Genomic DNA, 20,501 nt, shown 5'->3' with positions numbered 1-20,501 from the left:
GAGGTGACCTCCTTTGCTTTAGTAATGGTCGACCATAAGAATTCACAAGGCCCTACAAATTTGTTAATCAAGTGATTCTTTCCATTCCCACTTATACAAATCGACAAACCCATTCAACAAGTGGTAGTGCTTCTTTCTTTATTTATTTTATATATGTTCAACAAACACCTTAATTCTTTGTTTCAATGCAACGCTCAAACAGAAAGGAAATAGCTACATTTTGTAGCCTACTATGGTGACGTTAATTGTGATTTGGGAGGTGGTTTATGGCGACATCAGAAGTTGTTTTAAATCGCAACAGAAACTGTTAGTCGAATAGAAGGGAACCAGGAAAAGGAGCAGCAGTGTATGTTGCCGTTTTGCAGCTGTAAATCGAAGGGAACAGAAACAAGCGTACAGCAGTGGTGTAGTAGATACACGGTGGTTTTTGATGATGTCTGATCGTACAGAAACATTAAATAGGTTTCACTTGGGTTGTAGGTTGAAATTAGTAATGGTGGTGATGGTTCTGAGAGAGAGAGAGAGAGAGAGAGAGAGAGAGAGAGATAGAAAAGGTAGTGATGGAGTGTCCACAAGAAGAAAGGGTTTGGTCTCGGTTACAGATGTCAACGAAAACAAAATCGATGTGTGTTCCAAGGTGGCGGTTGATTATAATTCACATCATTGAACCAATGGTTTGAATTTATGGCAAGATGAATCGACATCAATATTCGTCCAAGAGATAAAAGACAGAAAGAATAATAAAGAAGATGGTACAAATATATTTACAGCTCATGGAATTTGTTTTGTAGCTTAAATGGTTCGACACATTTGTAATCAGAAACAGAAAGAAAATAAATAAAAAATAAAAAGGCGTACGAATTTTCTACTACATTTGTTATCTTGTGATTATTGAGAATCAATTTGTAATTGTTTCAGATAGAATAACAAATTTATCTATAGTTTGAAAACGATTTAAAACTGAATCCATCCCATTCTATAATTACATACGTATATAATGTTTTTATATATTTATATACCTGTATTTATATATGTAAATTGTATGTATTTGTATTACGTATATATACAGAGTATATCTGTATATATATATATATATATATATATATATATATATATATATATATATATATTATATTAAATAAATTACTGATTTGAATTTATTAATAATATCCATTAATATTATAAATTTTGGTAAGAATATTAATAATAATAGAATTAATAATAATAATAGTGTTAATAACAATTTTAATCAAAAGTTATACTAATAATAATAAGAATGAAAATAATAATAATAGATGATAATTTTAATTTAAGTCAGATATTGTATCAATTATATTTCAAAGTATTATATTTATATATATTTATATATATATATATATATATATATATATATATATATATATATATATATATATATATATATATATATATATATATATATATATATATATTTACATATTTAAATCTATATGTATTTATTTATTTATATGTACTAGTTCGTGAATCGTCGGAAATGGTCGAAGTTAAATGATTGTATGAAAACAGTTCAAATTTTTGAGACTCAACATTGCAGACTTTGCTTATCGTGTTAAAACCATATAAAGATTAAGTTTAAATTTGGTCGGAAATTTCCGGGTCATCACAGTTCCATCGAAAGTGGGAGGGTTGCACCCCATGAAGTTCTTGTAGGAGCACCTCTCGTTTGAATTATTGGCTCCATGGTTAGTGTTGTTGTTATTGTTGTTGGAGGAGTGACCGACCATGGCCGCATCCACAGTGGTGGCTATCATTCGTTGAAGAGCCCGTTCAAGAGTTTCGGGAGAAGTGTTGTGTTGTCCTCGGTGAGACATTGTTCCTTGAAAACACATGAATATCGCTGATTAGTATTCTCAATAATACTAATCGTGATATGGAATAAAGATAGAAAGAAAATTTTCCCTTGACTCGCCCTAAATTCTTTATGTTATAATGTCGAAACGTCCATATGAGTCACCGTAATATAATCCCGACAATTATATTACCCTAATTCATATGTGCATTTGACATTACTTCATAAAGTCAAGATGGCGTGTCAATCAAATTAAACAACGTGAGATTAAGATGAAATAAAAGTTAGATATGAATAGAAGAGTTCGAGTAAAAATGCACAAGTAGTCAAGTAATTCCTACTTCAAGTCTATATGCCGGTTGTAGTCTAGACTCACTAATGTACCCTATGACTCGGGGTTGACACCAATGAACTCTAAATCCCTACAACCAACGCTCTGATACCATCTGTAGCGACATGACAAAATCTTCATTGACGGCACCGTCTACTTATGTCCCGTTACGTGGTAGTAAGTCTTTAAAATAACGTTTGACCAAAAGTATGTCGCATTCATTTCAATTGTAAAGATTGTTTCAAAGTTTACAAGAATAGTTCAACCATTAGTTACGTTACAAAGTTATAAGTACAAATGAAACCTATGCGACACAGTTTAAAATAAAGTCAAAAGACACTCCATGTATGCATATATACACGACATCCAATGCAAGTATCAAAATAATGAGCGGAAGCATGTATCACATATCGTTCAAAGACCTGAGAAAAATATAGTGACCCGAACTTTTCCATGTCTATATATCTTAATTGAGATTGATATTTACATGACTAAATGTTTTCAACATATTAAGAAATAAAACTTGTTAAGACTTTATTAAATGAAATAAGTTTCATATAGACAATTGATCACCCAAGTTGACCGGCGATTCACAAACGTTACAAATTTGTAAAAACTACATGTTGTGGTATATATAGACATATATATATGGTTGACATGAGATTATGATGAGTAAGTATCTCACTAAGTATATTAACAATGTGTGATATACATAAGAAATGAGATTACTAAGTTAAGAAACTCGAAATGATATATATAACAATTATCGTTATGATAACGTCTACTAAATATATATGTATCATATTAAGATATTGATATACTATATTTAACATGATAAAATGATATTTAAATATATCATTAAGTGTGTTAACAATGAACTACATATGTAAAAACAAGACTACAAACTCAAGAATTACGAAACGAGACTTATATATAACGATTATCATTGTAACGATATTTTAATGTATATATCATATTAAGAGATATTCATACATCATAATATCATGATAATATAATAATTTAACATCTCATTTGATATAATAAACATTGGGTTAACAACATTAATTGAGATCTTTAACTTAAAGGTTTCAAAACAACACTTACATGTAACGACTAACGAAGACTTAACGACTCCATTAGAATGTATATACATGTTGTGTTTTGATATGTATTCTTACACTTTTGAAAGACTTTAAGACATATATCAAAGTACTTCTACTTAACAAAAATACTTACAATTACATCCTCGTTCAGTTTCATCAACAATTCTAGTCGTATGCACCCGTATTCGTACTCGTACCATACACAGCTTTTAGATGTATGTACTATTAGTATATACACTCCAATGATCAGATTTTAGTAGCCCATGTGAGTCACCTAACACATGTGGCAACCATCATTTGGCAACTAGCATGAAATATCTCATAAAATTACAAAAATATTAGTAATCATTCATGACTTATTTACATGAAAACAAAATTACATATCCTTTATATCTAATCCATATACCAACGACCAAAAACACCTACAAACACTTTCATTCTTCAATTTTCTTCATCTAATTGATCTCTCTCAAGTTCCATCTTCAAGTTCTAAGTGTTCTTCATAAATTCCATAAGTATAGTTTCATAAAAATCAAGAATACTTCCAAGTTTGCAAGTCTACTTCCAAGCTTTCTAATCCATTCCAAGTAATCATCTAAATCAAGGAACCTTTGTTATTTATAGTAGGTTATCTTTCTAATTCAAGGTAATATTCATATTCAAACTTTGATTCAATTTCTACCACTATAACAATCTTATTTCGAGTGAAAATCTTACTTGAACTGTTTTCGTGTCATGATTATGCTTCAAGGACTTTCAAGCCATCCAAGGATCCTTTGAAGCTAGATCTATTTTCCTCATTTACAGTAGTTTTATCCAGAAAACTTGAGGTAGTAATGATGTTCATAACATCATTCGATTCATACATATAAAGCTATCTTATTCGAAGGTTTAAACTTGTAATCACTAGAACGTAGTTTAGTTAATTCTAAACTTGTTCACAAACGAAAGTTAATCCTTCTAACTTGACTTTTAAAATTAACTAAACACATGTTCTATATCTATATGATATGCTAACTTAATAATTTAAAACCTGGAAACACGATGAACACCATAAAATCGGATATACGCCGTCGTAGTGAAACCGGGGGCTGTTTTGGTTTGGATAATTAAAAACTATGATAAACTTTGATTTAAAAGTTGTTCTTCTGGGAAAATGATTTTTCATATGAACATAAAATTATATCCAAAAATCTTGGTTAAACTCAAAGTGAAAGTATGTTTTTCAAAATGGTCATCAAGATGTCGTTCTTTCGATGGAAATGATTACCTCTTTAGTAATTGACATGTTACTTAAATTTCTGACTATAAACCTATACTTTTTCTGTTTGGATTCTTAAATTAGAGTTCAATATGAAACCATAGCAATTTGATTCACTAAAAACGGATTTAAAATGAAGAAGTTATGGGTAAAACAAGATTGGATATTTTTGATCTTTTTAGCTACGAGAAATGTTTAACAAATCTATACAAATCATATCCTAGCTAACTTATATTATATTATACATGTATTCTAATATATTATGTAATCTTGGGATACCATAGACACGTATGCAAATGTTTTGACATATCATATCGACCCATGTATATATATTATTTGGAACAACCATAGATACTCTATATGCAGTAATGTTGGAGTTAGGTATACAGGGTTGAGGTTGATTCCAAAAATATATATACTTTGAGTTGTGATCTAGCCTGAGACGTGTATACACTGGGTCGTGGATTGATTCAAGATAATATATATTGCTTTATTTCTGTACATCTAACTTTGGACAACTAATTGTAGGTTATTAACGAGGACAACTGACTTAATACACTCAAATCTTTAAAACATAATAAAAATGGTTGTAATTATATTTTGATCATACTTTGATATATATGTACATATTTGTATAGGTTCGTGAATCGATCCGTGGCCAAGTCTTATTTTCGAGGAAGGAAATATCTGTGAAAGTGAGTTATAGTCCCACTTTTAAAATCTAATATTTTTGGGATGAGAATACATGCAGGTTTTATAAATGATTTACAAAATAGACACAAGTACGTGAAACTACATTCTATGGTTGAATTATCGAAATCGAATATGCCCCTTTTTATTAAGTCTGGTAATCTAAGAATTAGGGAACAGACACCCTAATTGACGTGAATCTTAAAGATAGATCTATTGGGCCTAACAAACCCCATCCAAAGTACCGGATGCTTTAGTACTTCGAAATTTATATCATATCCGAAGGGTGTCCCGGAATGATGGGGATATTCTTATATATGCATCTTGTTAATGTCAGTTACCAGGTGTTCACCATATGAATGATTTTTATCTCTATGTATGGGATGTGTATTGAAATATGAAATCTTGTGGTCTATTGTTACGATTTGATATATATAGGTTAAACCTATAACTCACCAACATTTTTGTTGACGTTTAAAGCATGTTTATTCTCAGGTGAATACTAAGAGCTTCCGCTATTGCATACTAAAATAAGGACAAGATTTGGAGTCCATGTTTGTATGATATTGTGTAAAAACTGCATTCAAGAAACATATGTCGATGTAATATATTTCTATTATATACCATTGTGTAATGGTCATGTGTAAACAGTATATTTTAGATTATCATTATTTGATAATCTACGTAATGCTTTTAAAACCTTTATTGATAAAATAAAGGTTATGGTTGTTTTAAAAATGAATGCAGTCTTTGAAAAACGTCTCATATATAGGTCAAAACCTCGCAACGAAATCAATTAATATGGAACGTTTATAATCAATATGAACGGGACATTTCAGTTGGTATCCGAGTGTTGGTCTTAGAGAACCAGAAAATTTGCATTAGTGTGTCTTATCGAGTTTGTTAGGATGCATTAGTGAGTCTGGACTTCGATCGTGTTTTCTTTAAAAATGATTGCTTAACATTTTTGTTGGAAACTATATATTATTAACATGTAAATATTATGTGATATATTAATCTCTTAACATGTTTGATATTGTGTGATAAATGTCTACCTCTAGCACAAATCTCATTGACTCACCTAATAATAACGAAGAGTCGAATATATATTGGTAAGATTTACAAGTTCCCGAAGAACCGGAAGAAGAGGAAACGGAATCGGAAGAAGAGGAACCAGAAGAAGAGGAACCAGAAGAAGAGGAACTGGAAGAAGAAGAGGTTCCAGAGGGGGGAATTGTAGGAACCACAGAAAACCGGTCAAATAAAAGAAAATCATCAACCAATGGACCAAAGTTAATAATGGTCAATGATGTTTCCGCTAAGGAAGCAAAATATTGGGAAAATTACCAATTTTCCGATGAATCGGATCCTGATGAGGATTCCGATGATGTTATAGAAATTATCCCGACCCAATTTAATGAGGCAAAAGAAAATAATAAGGGAAAAGACATCAAAATAGAGAAATCTGATTCCGACCCCGATGAACTTTATATGTACTGTCAACACCCGTATTTTCAATATTGTGACAATAACCCGGGAACCTCTAAACCACCAGGTATTTCTAAACCAATGTGGAAAATGATGGCTCGTATTAGAGGAACATCATATATCCCTAGAAAATTAGGAAAAAGAACCAAGTCTGAAGAAGAAGAAACCAGTGATTCAAATTAGAGGGGTGTGAGCATGTTGTGTAATAAATGTATTGTAGTGTGCTTGTACTTTTATGTTCTATGTAAAAATTGCTTGTATTGTTTGTTATTACGAATCTAATCCTTGTCTATTTTACAGTATAAAAACAAAATGGACGTTAAGGGTAGACAATCGAATATTTTAGAAGACCTACCAGAGGATATGATTGAGGATATCTTGTTTAGAGTCGGTCAGAATTCATCAGCACATTTAGTTATGGCGAAATCAACTTGTCAAACATTTGAAAGACTTTCCAGAAATGCCTTAGTTTATAAAAGACTTTCCCTTGATAGGTGGGGTATATCACATTGGAGAGACTTTAAGTTACGCCGTGTTTTCTTTAAAGTGTTAAATGCGGGGAATCCAAATGCAATTTTACGCTACGGGTTAAGAACCTATTTTGACTCAACATATCCCAACATAGGATTTCGTGAAATAGAAAGAGCTTCTAACATGAAACATAAAGAAGCATGTTATGCTTACGGGTTAATGATGTTCGCTTCTTACCAAAGTGAGAAAAAGAACATCGGATTGTAGCTTTTAAATAAAACTTTCCCACAAGTGACGGATTCAGTAGTTGGGGTGAGAAACAAGGTTTTTAGATTATTACGGGGCTGTTGGACATTACGAAACCCTCTTCCTTTTGACGACATTACACAAGACCAAGGATGGGAAGTCGTCTTAGTAAAACCAGAATGCATGACTTGTTTCTGGACTTATGAATTACGTGTCTTTATTTCCTTTGCTGAAAACTTGCGTATTAACTAGATTTATCTTCAAAAGTGTCATGTATCATAGTGTACTATATTTCATGTTATATGTAATATAGCGAAGTTGTAAGTTTGAATAATATTTGTATGTGATATATTATTATAATCAGTTTTTCATATGGAATTGTAGTAGTTGAATTGTATATTAGCTACTAAGTGTGAACTTAATGGGTAGGTAGTACCCGAATTTAAACTTATAAAACGCTAATATGAAGAAAAAGCTTTTATAAATGAGTTCATATTATGCTACGAGATACTATTGACTACTCTTAATATTCTGTATGATAAACTTGTTTCATTTGACTATTTTAAAGGAAATGGAACCGACTACTCGACACACCTTGAATATGTGCGAAGAGGAATTTCGTGCCTTTCTTGCTTCAAATATAGCCGCACTACAGGCCGCGCTACATACCAACAATAACTCTGAATCTAGCAATACAGCTAACGGCACAAGAAATCATGTAGGATGCTCCAACAAGGAATTCACTGCCTGCAAACCTTTAGAATTTGATGGGACCGAAGGACCAATCGGATTGAAACGGTGGACCGAGAAAGTTGAATCGGTGTTTGCCATAAGTAAGTGTGTTGAAGGAGACAAAGTGAAGTACGCCACACATACCTTCACAAGTATTGCGTTAACATGGTGGAATACCTATCTAGAGCAAGTGGGACAAGATGCTGCTTACGCGCTACCGTGGTCAGCATTCAAGCACTTAATGAACTAGAAGTACCGTCCCAGAACCGAGGTCAATAAGCTCAAGTCAGAACTTAGAGGGTTACGAACACAGGGATTCGATATTACTTTGTACGAAAGACGATTCACAGAATTGTACCTATTGTGTCCGAGAGCGTTCGAAGATGAGGAAGAGAAGATCGACGCGTTTGTGAAAGGGTTACCGGAGAGAATCCAAGAAGATATAAGTTCACATGAGCCTGCCTCCATACAAAAGGCATGTAGAATGGCTCACATACTAGTGAACCAGATTGAGGGAAGAATTAAAGAACAGGCGGCCGAAGAGGCCAACGTGAATCTAGTCAAAAGAAAGTGAGAGAAAAACGGTGATAAGATCCCAACAATCGCAACATCAATCGCAACTAAAATAAACGGCACAACAACAACAACAACAACAACTACAACAATCATCCCAACAACAATAACAACCACAACAACAACAACAACAACAATCAAAAGCAGCTATGCCAAAGGTGTAAAAAGTATCACTCGGGGTTCTGCACCAAATTTTGCAACAAGTGTAAAAGAAATGGTCATAGCGCGGCGAAGTGTGAGGTCTACGGACCAGGGGTTAACAGAACAAAAGGAACAAATGGTGTCGGAACGAGTAATGGTGGAGCAAGTAGTGTCGGAGCAAGTTATGCCAATGTAGTTTGTTATAAATGTGGAAAACCGAGCCACATTATTAGAAATTGCCCGAACCAGGAGAACACAAATGAACAAGGCCGCGAAAGAGTTTTCAATATTAATGCGTCAGAGGCACAGGAAGATCGGGAACTTGTTACGGGTACGTTTCTTATTGACAATAAATCTCCTTACGTTTTATTTGATTCGGGTGCGGATAGAAGCTATATGAGTAGAGATTTTTGTGCTAAATTAAGTTGTCCATTGACACCATTGGATAGTAAATTTTTACTCGAATTAGCAAACGGTAAATTAATTTCAGTAGATTATATATGCTGAAATCGAGAAATTAAACTGGGTAGCGAAATATTTAAGATTGATTTGATACCAGTAGAGTTAGGGAGTTTTGATGTAATAGTTGTCATGGACTGGCTAAAGGAGATGAAAGCAGAGATCGTATGTTACAAAAATGCAATTCGCATTGTACGAGAAGAAGGAGAACCCTTAATGGTGTACGGAGAAAAGGGCAACACGAAGCTACATCTTATTAGTAATTTAAAGGCACAAAAACTAATAAGAAAAGGTTGCTATGCTGTTCTAGCACACGTCGAGAAAGTATAAACTGAAGAAAAAAGCATCAATGATGTTCCCGTCGCAAAAGAATTTCCCGATGTATTTTCAAAAGAATTACCAGGACTACCTCCACATCGATCTGTTGAATTTCAAATAGATCTTGTACCAGAAGCTGCACCAATAGCTCGTGCTCCTTACAGACTCACACCCAGCGAGATGAAAGAACTACAAAGCCAACTGCAAGAACTATTAGAACGTAGTTTCATTCGACCAAGCACATCACCATGGGGAGCTCCTGTTTTGTTTGTCAAGAAGAAGGATGGTACATTCAGGTTGTGTATTGACTACAGAGAGTTGAATAAACTTACCATCAAAAACCGTTATCCACTGCCGAGAATTGACGACTTATTTGATCAACTACAATGTAGTGACCCGAACTTTTCCATGTTTATATATATTAATTGAGATTGATATTTACATGATTAAATGTTTCCAACATGTTAAGCAATCAAACTTGTTAAGACTTGATTAATTGAAATATGTTTCATATAGACAATTGACCACCCAAGTTGACCGGTGATTCACGAACGTTAAAACTTGTAAAAACTATATGATGACATATATATGGATATATATATAGTTAACATGATACTATGATAAGTAAACATATCATTAAGTATATTAACAATGAACTACATATGTAAAAACAAGACTACTAACTTAATGATTTTTAAACGAGACATATATGTAACGATTATCGTTGTAAAGACATTTAATGTATATATATCATATTAAGAGATATTCATACATGATAATATAATAATTTAAAATCTCATTTGATATTATAAACATTGGGTTAACAACATTTAACAAGATCGTTAACCTAAAGGTTTCAAAACAACACTTACATGTAACGACTAACGATGACTTAACGACTCAGTTAAAATGTATATACATGTAGTGTTTTAATATGTATTTATACACTTTTGAAAGACTTCAATACACTTATCAAAATACTTCTACTTAACAAAAATGCTTACAATTACATCCTCGTTCAGTTTCATCAACAATTCTACTCGTATGCACCCGTATTCGTACTCGTACAATACACAGCTTTTAGATGTATGTACTATTGGTATATACACTCCAATGATCAGCTCTTAGTAGCCCATGTGAGTCACCTAACACATGTGGGAACCATCATTTGGCAACTAGCATGAAATATCTCATAAAATTACAAAAATATGAGTAATCATTCATGACTTATTTACATGAAAACAAAATTACATATCCTTTATATCTAATCCATACACCAACGACCAAAAACACCTACAAACACTTTCATTCTTCAATTTTCTTCATCTAATTGATCTCTCTCAAGTTCTATCTTCAAGTTCTAAGTGTTCTTCATAAATTCCAAAAGTTCTAGTTTCATAAAATCAAGAATACTTTCAAGTTTGCTAGCTCACTTCCAATCTTGTAAGGTGATCATCCAACCTCAAGAAATCTTTGTTTCTTACAGTAGGTTATCATTCTAATACAAGGTAATAATCATATTCAAACTTTGGTTCAATTTCTATAACTATAACAATCTTATTTCAAGTGATGATCTTACTTGAACTTGTTTTCGTGTCATGATTCTGCTTCAAGAACTTCGAGCCATCCAAGGATCCATTGAAGCTAGATCCATTTTTCTCTTTTCCAGTAGGTTTATCTAAGGAACTTAAGGTAGTAATGATGTTCATAACATCATTCGATTCATACATATAAAGCTATCTTATTCGAAGGTTTAAACTTGTAATCACTAGAACATAGTTTAGTTAATTCTAAACTTGTTCGCAAACAAAAGTTAATCCTTCTAACTTGACTTTTAAAATCAAATAAACACATGTTCTATATCTATATGATATGCTAACTTAATGATTTAAAACCTGGAAACACGAAAAATATCGTAAAACCGGATTTACGCCGTCGTAGTAACACAGCGGGCTGTTTTGGGTTAGTTAATTAAAAACTATGATAAACTTTGATTTAAAAGTTGTTATTCTGAGAAAATGATTTTTATTATGAACATGAAACTATATCCAAAAATTATGGTTAAACTCAAAGTGGAAGTATGTTTTCTAAAATGGTCATCTAGACGTCGTTCTTTCGACTGAAATGACTACCTTTACAAAAACGACTTGTAACTTATTTTTTTGACTATAAACCTATACTTTTTCTGTTTAGATTCATAAAATAGAGTTCAATATGAAACCATAGCAATTTGATTCACTCAAAACGGATTTAAAATGAAGAAGTTATGGGTAAAACAAGATTGGATAATTTTTCTCATTTTAGCTACGTGAAAATTGGTAACAAATATATTCCAACCATAACTTAATCAACTTGTATTGTATATTATGTAATCTTGAGATACCATAGACACGTATACAATGTTTCGACCTATCATGTCGACACATCTATATATATTTCGGAACAACCATAGACACTCTATATGTGAATGTTGGAGTTAGCTATACAGGGTTGAGGTTGATTCCAAAATATGTATAGTTTGAGTTGTGATCAATACTGAGATACGTATACACTGGGTCGTGGATTGATTCAAGATAATATTTATTGATTTATTTCTGTACATCTAACTGTGGACAACTAGTTGTAGGTTACTAACGAGGACAGCTGACTTAATAAACTTAAAACATCAAAATATATTAAAAGTGTTGTAAATATATTTTGAACATACTTTGATATATATGTATATATTGTTATAGGTTCGTGAATCAACCAGTGGCCAAGTCTTACTTCCCGACGAAGTAAAAATCTGTGAAAGTGAGTTATAGTCCCACTTTTAAAATCTAATATTTTTGGGATGAGAATACATGCAGGTTTTATAAATGATTTACAAAATAGACACAAGTACGTGAAACTACATTCTATGGTTGAATTATCGAAATCGAATATGCCCCTTTTTATTAAGTCTGGTAATCTAAGAATTAGGGAACAGACACCCTAATTGACGCGAATCCTAAAGATAGATCTATTGGGCCCAACAAGCCCCATCCAAAGTACCGGATGCTTTAGTACTTCGAAATTTATATCATATCCGAAGGGTGTCCCGGAATGATGGGGATATTCTTATATATGCATCTTGTTAATGTCGGTTACCAGGTGTTCACCATATGAATGATTTTTATCTCTATGTATGGGATGTGTATTGAAATATGAAATCTTGTGGTCTATTGTTACGATTTGATATATATAGGTTAAACCTATAACTCACCAACATTTTTGTTGACGTTTTAAGCATGTTTATTCTCAGGTGATTATTAAGAGCTTCCGCTGTCGCATACTTAAATAAGGACAAGATTTGGAGTCCATGCTTGTATGATATTGTGTAAAAACTGCATTCAAGAAACTTATTTTGTTGTAACATATTTGTATTGTAAACCATTATGTAATGGTCGTGTGTAAACAGGATATTTTAGATTATCATTATTTGATAATCTACATAAAGCTTTTTAAACCTTTATTGATGAAATAAAGGTTATGGTTTGTTTAAAAATGAATGCAGTCTTTGAAAAACGTCTCATATAGAGGTCAAAACCTCGCAACGAAATCAATTAATATGGAACGTTTTTAATCAATAAGAACGGGACATTTCAGTTGGTATCCGAGCGTTGGTCTTAGAGAACCAGAATTTTGCATTAGTGTGTCTTATCGAGTTTGTTAGGATGCATTAGTGAGTCTGGACTTCGACCGTGTTTACTTGAAAAATGATTGCTTAACAAATTTTGTTGGAAACTATATATTTTTAACATGTGAATATTATGTGATATATTAATCTCTTAATGCGTTTGATATTATGTGATAGATGTCTACCTCTAGAACAAATCCTCAACCAACCGACCAAGGTTAATTATGGTCAATGGTGTTTCCGCCAAGGAAGCAAAATATTGGGAGGATTACCAATTCTCCGATGAATCGGATTCCGACGAGAATTCCGATGATGTTATAGAAATTACCCCAACTGAATATAAAAAGGCAAAAGAAAATAATAAGGGAAAGGGCATAAAAATAGAGAAATCTAATTCCAACCCCGATGAACTTTATATGTATCGTCAACCCCCGAAGTCCTTAAGTTGTAAGAATGACCCGGGAACCTCTAAACCACCAGGTTTTTCTAAACCAATGTGGATAACGACGGCTCGTATTAGGGGAAAATCATATATCCCTAGAAACTTGGCAAAACGAACCAAAACCGAAGAAGAAGAAGAAACAAGCGAGTCGGAATAAGATAGTTGTATTCATGTGGTGTAATATATGTAATATAGTGTGCTTATGCTTTATGATATATGTAAAAATTGCTTGTATTAATAAGTATTTTTTTTTTTATGAATCTAACTCTTGTCTATTTTACAGTATAAAAACACAAAATGGATAGACAACCCAATATTTTAAGAGACCTACCCGGAGACATGATTGATGAAATCTTGTCTAGAGTCGGTCAGAATTCCTCGGCACAACTATTTAAGGCGAGATCAGTTTGTAAGACATTCGAAGAACGTTCCAAGAATGTCTTGGTTTATAAGAGACTTTCGTTTGAAAGATGGGGGATATCACATTGGGAAACCCATAAGTTACGATGTGTTTACTTTGATGCATATATTGCGGGGAACTCAAATGCTATTTTACGCAACGGGTTAAGAAATTATTTTGACTCAATGTATCCGAATATAGGACTTCATGATTTAGAAAAAGCGGCTAACATGCAACATAAAGAAGCATGCTATGCTTATGGGTTAGTAATGTTCGCTTCTCACCAAAGTGAGAAAAAGAACATCGGGCTACAGCTATTAAACAAAACGTTCCCACAAGTGACGGAGTCGGTAATTGGGGTAAGAAATGAGGTTTTTAGATTGTTACGGGACTGTTGGACATTACGTAACCCTCGTCCCTTTGACGACGTTACAACACGCTGTCTTATCAACGGCCATAACGGTTATGTTCCACAAGACCAAGGATGGGAAGTAGTCCTAGTAAAACCAGAATGCATGACTTGTTTCTGGACGTATGAATTACGTGTCTTTATTGCCTTTGCTGAACGACTTGTGTACTAGCTAGAATTATCTTCACAACTATCTTGTATCAAAGTTATTGTGTGCTATATTTCATGCTTTATGTAAAATAAGCGGTATTGTAAGTTTGTAAAATATTGTAAAAAAGTTTGAACGCGAAATATTATTATAATCATTTTTTCATATAGAATTGTAGTAGTTGAATTGTATATTAGCTACTAAGTATGAACTTAACGGGTAGGTACTACCCGAATTTAAACTTATAAAATGCTAATATGAAGAAAAAGCTTTTATAAATGAGTTCATATTATGCTACGAAATACTATTAACTACTCTTAATATTCTGTATGATTAACTTGTTCCATTTGACTATTTTGAAGGAAATGGCACCGACTACTCGACACACCGTAAATATGAATGAAGAGGAATTCCGTACTTTTCTAGCTTCAAACATAGCCGCAGTACAGGCTGCGCTACATACCAACAATAACCTTGGATCTAGCAGTACAGGAAATCGTGTAGGATGCACCTACAAAGAATTCACTGCCTGCAAACCTTTGGAATTTGATGGAACCGAAGGACCGATCGGATTGAAACGGTGGATCGAGAAGGTCGAATCGGTGTTTGCCATAAGTAAGTGTACTGAAGAGGACAAAGTAAAGTACGCTACGCATACCTTCACAGGTTCTGCGTTAACATGGTGGAATACCTATCTAGAGCAAGTGGGACAAGACGATGCGTACGCACTACCGTGGTCAGCATTCAAGCACTTGATGAATGAGAAGTACCGTCCCAGAACCGAGGTCAATAAGCTCAAGACAGAACTTAGAGGGTTACGAACCCAAGGATTTGATATTACCACGTACGAAAGACGATTCACAGAATTGTGCCTATTGTGTCCGGGAGCATTCGAAGATGAGGAAGAGAAGATCGACGGGTTTGTGAAAGGATTACCGGAAAGAATCCAAGAAGATATAAGTTCACACGAGCCCGCCTCCATACAACAGGCATGTAGAATGGCTCACAAACTAGTGAACCATATTGAAGAAAGAATTAAAGAACAGACTGCTGAAGAGGCCAATGTGAAGCAAGTCAAAAGAACGTGGGAGGAAAACGGTGATAAGAATCACCAATACAACAACAACAGCAATTACAACAATAATCGCAACAATTATCCCAACAATCGCAACATCAATCGCAACTACAACAAACGGCCCAACAACAACAACAACAACAACAACAACAGCAACTACAACAACCATCCCAACAACAATAATAACCGCAACAACAACAATAATCAGAAGCAGCTATGCCAAAGGTGTGAAAAGTATCACTCGGGGTTCTGCACCAAATTTTGCAACAAGTGTAAAAGAAATGGTCATAGCGCGACGAAGTGTGAGGTCTACGGACCAGGGGTTAATAGAACGAAAGGAACAAATGGTGTCGGAACGAGTAATGGCGGAGCAAGTAGTGTCGGAACAAGTTATGCCAATGTAGTTTGTTATAAATGTGGAAAACCGGGCCACATTATTAGAAATTGCCCGAACCAGGAGAACACGAATGGACAAGGCCGCGGAAGAGTTTTCAATATTAATGCGGCAGAGGCACAGGATGTGATGACCCGGAAATTTTCGACCAAATTTAAACTTAATCTTATTATGATTCCGATACGATAAGCAAAGTCTGTAATGTTGAGTCTCCAAAATGTTTAAACTGTTTACATGAATTCAATTACCCTTTGACCATTCTCGACGATTCACGAACAACTATTTATAAATAAATACACATATAATTAAATGTATATATATATAATAATTTGAAATATTATTTGAAATATTATATGATTTAATGGTATGAAATAAATATGTAAAATAATATGTGATGTAATAAAAACTATTATGTTATTAACCATATATATATATATATATATATATATTTATATATAATAATATTTAGAAATATATAATATTATATTTATTGTTTAAAAAGATATAATTAATATAATTATTTACTTAAACTTTTTAATTAAGATTGTTTATATATATAGAAAGAGCATATATTAAATATAAATGATTTCGAGCTTAATTTGTCAAAGTTTGTATTACTCGATTGATATTTCGTTAACGTTCATATAGGTTTCACGTGAGTTTATGAAAGACTAAAATAAAGGTTATATAATAAATAATCATTAAATATTACGTAGTTAATAATAAATAATACAAATCAATAAATATGGTTGTTTTACTAATATTTTTATTACTTCATGATTATTAATACTAATATTAATATCAATATTATTAGTATTGCTATATGTGATATATAAAAATGAAAGTATACATTTAAATTGTTATAATATTATTATTACTAAAATTATTGTTATCATCATTTTTCTTAAAATATTATGATTTTAGTCATTTTTATAAATATTATTAGTGTTAATGTGATTATTATTATCTTTATCATTATAGTTATTAATAATATTATCATACAATTATTTTATCATTTTTTTCTTTCGGTATTTATTATTATTAGTATTTTCATTTTATTATTTTTCAATAATATTTGTAATATTATTATTAATATATTTTATTAGTTTTTAATATTAATTATATATATGTACAAAACCAAATGAAAGAAACATATCTCTTTCATATCCTTATCACCGTTGAAATTTTTTTTCTTCTTTTCCTCTGTGCTATGGACGAAAAAAATCACCAGGGTCCAAAAGAAATTTGATTCCAAGTTTTATTGGTATCTGATTCAGTGAGAGGTCTTTATCTACTTTTTTTTTTTATTTCCTTCACTGAATAAATGGCGACTATATCTGAATATACATATCAATCAATTGCTCGAGGCTATTATACAAGTTATTCGATTATCCATCAACAACATCAAATTACAGCAGTCTGAGAATTTCTTGCATCTGTAAAATATTTATATATATATTTTTTTATATACAGCTCGACTATTCTGTCTTTCTATGTTTTTGGCCAAATCACGATTTTTATCTCATTTTAAAATTCATAAATGCTATATTGTTAGGAATTCTTTACTTAAGATTTCTGCAAAATTACAACCTCCAATTCCTTCAAATGAGTATGAATTTCAAGGTCAAAGCTTACAGATAAAAAGTCAACCGTTTGATTTTCACAAAAATTTGAATTCGTTTTCATGTTTTAGTATTAATTGTCGATCCAGAAAGTTTTTAATGGTGACTTGCAACCCCTTTCATGTTATAAACATTTTTCAAAATGGCCTATAGCTCGATATCAAATTTTTTTTTATTGCGACAGCAGCAGGAGTTCTTCGTTTAATTATTTTTTTTTTACTGCTTGTTTTTATTAATCACATCTTAAGTTGTTTTCATTTTAACCAGACGCATTAAGAACAATAAGTTTTTGATTTGGGTTTGGTTTTGATCGATTGGAAATGGGTGTGAAGAAGATGAATACAATAATTAGTATAATAGAAATAGGGACGGGTTAATTCAGAGAAAACAGAAATGGAGCAGTGGTCAAGGGGTTAGCGGGTGAGCTAGAGGTCTCGGGTTCGAGCCTCGTGCGTGGCATATTTTTTTTGGAAAAGGCTATTAAGGTAGTTTCACTTATTATTAATATTATTATGATTATTATTATTATTATTATTATTATTATTATTATTATTATTATTATTATTATTATTATTATTATTATTATTATTATTATTATTATTATTATTATTATTATTATTATTATTATTATTATTATTATCATTATAGATTATAGATTGTTATTGTTATTGTTATTATTGTTATTATTATTGATTGATATTATTATTAAGTATTAGTATTATTATTATTATCATTTAGGATTAGTATTAATATCATTATCGAAATTATTATTATTACAAGATTATTAAAGTTTACCATCGTTATGATCATTATAAGTATTATTATTATTATTATTATTATTATTATGATTATTATAATTAGTGTTATTATGAAAATAAAACAAGTATCATCAGTGTTATTATTAATTTTAATGAACATAAGTATTATTACTAATGTTATCATTATTATTATAAGAATGATTATCATTATTAGTATTATCATCATTAATATTAATATTAAGATTATTATTAATATTACCACTAATATGATTACAAGTATCGTCATGAATATTACTATTATGTAACTGCTAAAATCATTATCATAACTATCATTAACAGTAAAATTTATACTTTTATAGTTATTATCATCAATATCATTATTAGTACTATCACTAATTGGAATATTAACATTATTGCCTTTATAAGAAAACTTAAGTATTATAATTATTATAATTTTACCATATTTAATATTATTTTAGCATTATTACTACTTTTCAAACAAATGATATATATAAATAAATATATAATTAATACACAACATAATAAAATTTATACTTTTATACACAAAATGAAAATATGAAGATATATACATATTATTAATATATATATGACATAACTAATAAATTCATATATATATACAATTGTTCGATTGCAAAAATGTGTATTAATATATATACAAATGATATAGGTTCGGGAATCCGAGGCCAACCCTGCATTGTTCAATATAGTCATATGTATTTTACTACAAAATACATTAGGTGAGTTCATTTAATCCCTTTTTACGCATTTCATTTTTGGGCTGAGAATACATGCAAATACTTTATTAACTGTTTTACAATATTTATATGCGTGAGTTTCATTTGCTCCCTTTTTAAATGCTTTTGCAATATATATTTTTGGGACTGAGAATACATGCGCTGCTTTATAAATGTTTGATGAAATAGACACAAGTACTTAAAACTACATTCTATGGCTGGATTATTAAACCGAATATGCCCCTTTTTAGTCTGGTAATCTAAGAATTAGGGAACAGACACCCTAATTGACGCGAATCCTAAAGATAGATCTATCGGGCCCAACAAGCCCCATCCAAAGTACCGGATGCTTTAGTACTTCGAAATTTATATCATGTCCGAAGGAGGATCCCGGAATGATGGGGATATTCTTATATGCATATTGTGAATGTCGGTTACCAGGTGTTCAATCCATATGAATGATTATTTTTGTCTCTATGCATGGGACGTATATTTATGATAACTGAAAATGAAATCTTGTGGTCTATTAAAATGATGGAATTGATTATTTATGTTAAACTAATGAACTCACCAACCTTTTGGTTGACACTTTAAAGCATGTTTATTCTCAGGTACGAAAGAAATCTTCCGCTGTGCATTTGCTCATATTAGAGATTTTACTTGGAGTCATTCATGACATATTTCAAAAGATGTTGCATTCGAGTCGTTGAGTTCATCAAGATTATTATTAAGTCAATTATATTTGGATATATTATGAAATGCTTTACATGCCTGTCAACTGTCGATGTAACGAAAGTTTGTCTTTTAAAAACGAATGCAATGTTTGTAAAATTTATCATATAGAGGTCAATTACCTCGCGATGTAATCAACTGTTGTGAATCGTTTGTAATCGATATGGACTTCGTCCGGATGGATTAGGACGGGTCTTTACAGTTGGTATCAGAGCAGTGGTCTTAGCGAACCATGTCTGCATTAGTGTGTCTAACTGATAAGTCGTTAGGATGCATTAGTGAGTCTGGACTTCGACCGTGTCTGCATGTCAAAAGTTTTGCTTATCATTTTGTGTCAAAAATTACCTGCTTATCATTCTTAGAGAATCACTTGCTTATCATTCTTAGTCTAGACACGTTGTACTGCATTGACTGCGTGAATAGTGTATAGACAAAATTCATATCTTAGCGTATCTGCTACTTCATAT

The sequence above is a fragment of the Rutidosis leptorrhynchoides genome, chromosome 9, assembly GCF_046630445.1.
Source record: "Rutidosis leptorrhynchoides isolate AG116_Rl617_1_P2 chromosome 9, CSIRO_AGI_Rlap_v1, whole genome shotgun sequence".
NCBI classification, from domain to species: domain Eukaryota; kingdom Viridiplantae; phylum Streptophyta; class Magnoliopsida; order Asterales; family Asteraceae; genus Rutidosis; species Rutidosis leptorrhynchoides.
This window is presented reverse-complemented; position numbering follows the sequence as displayed.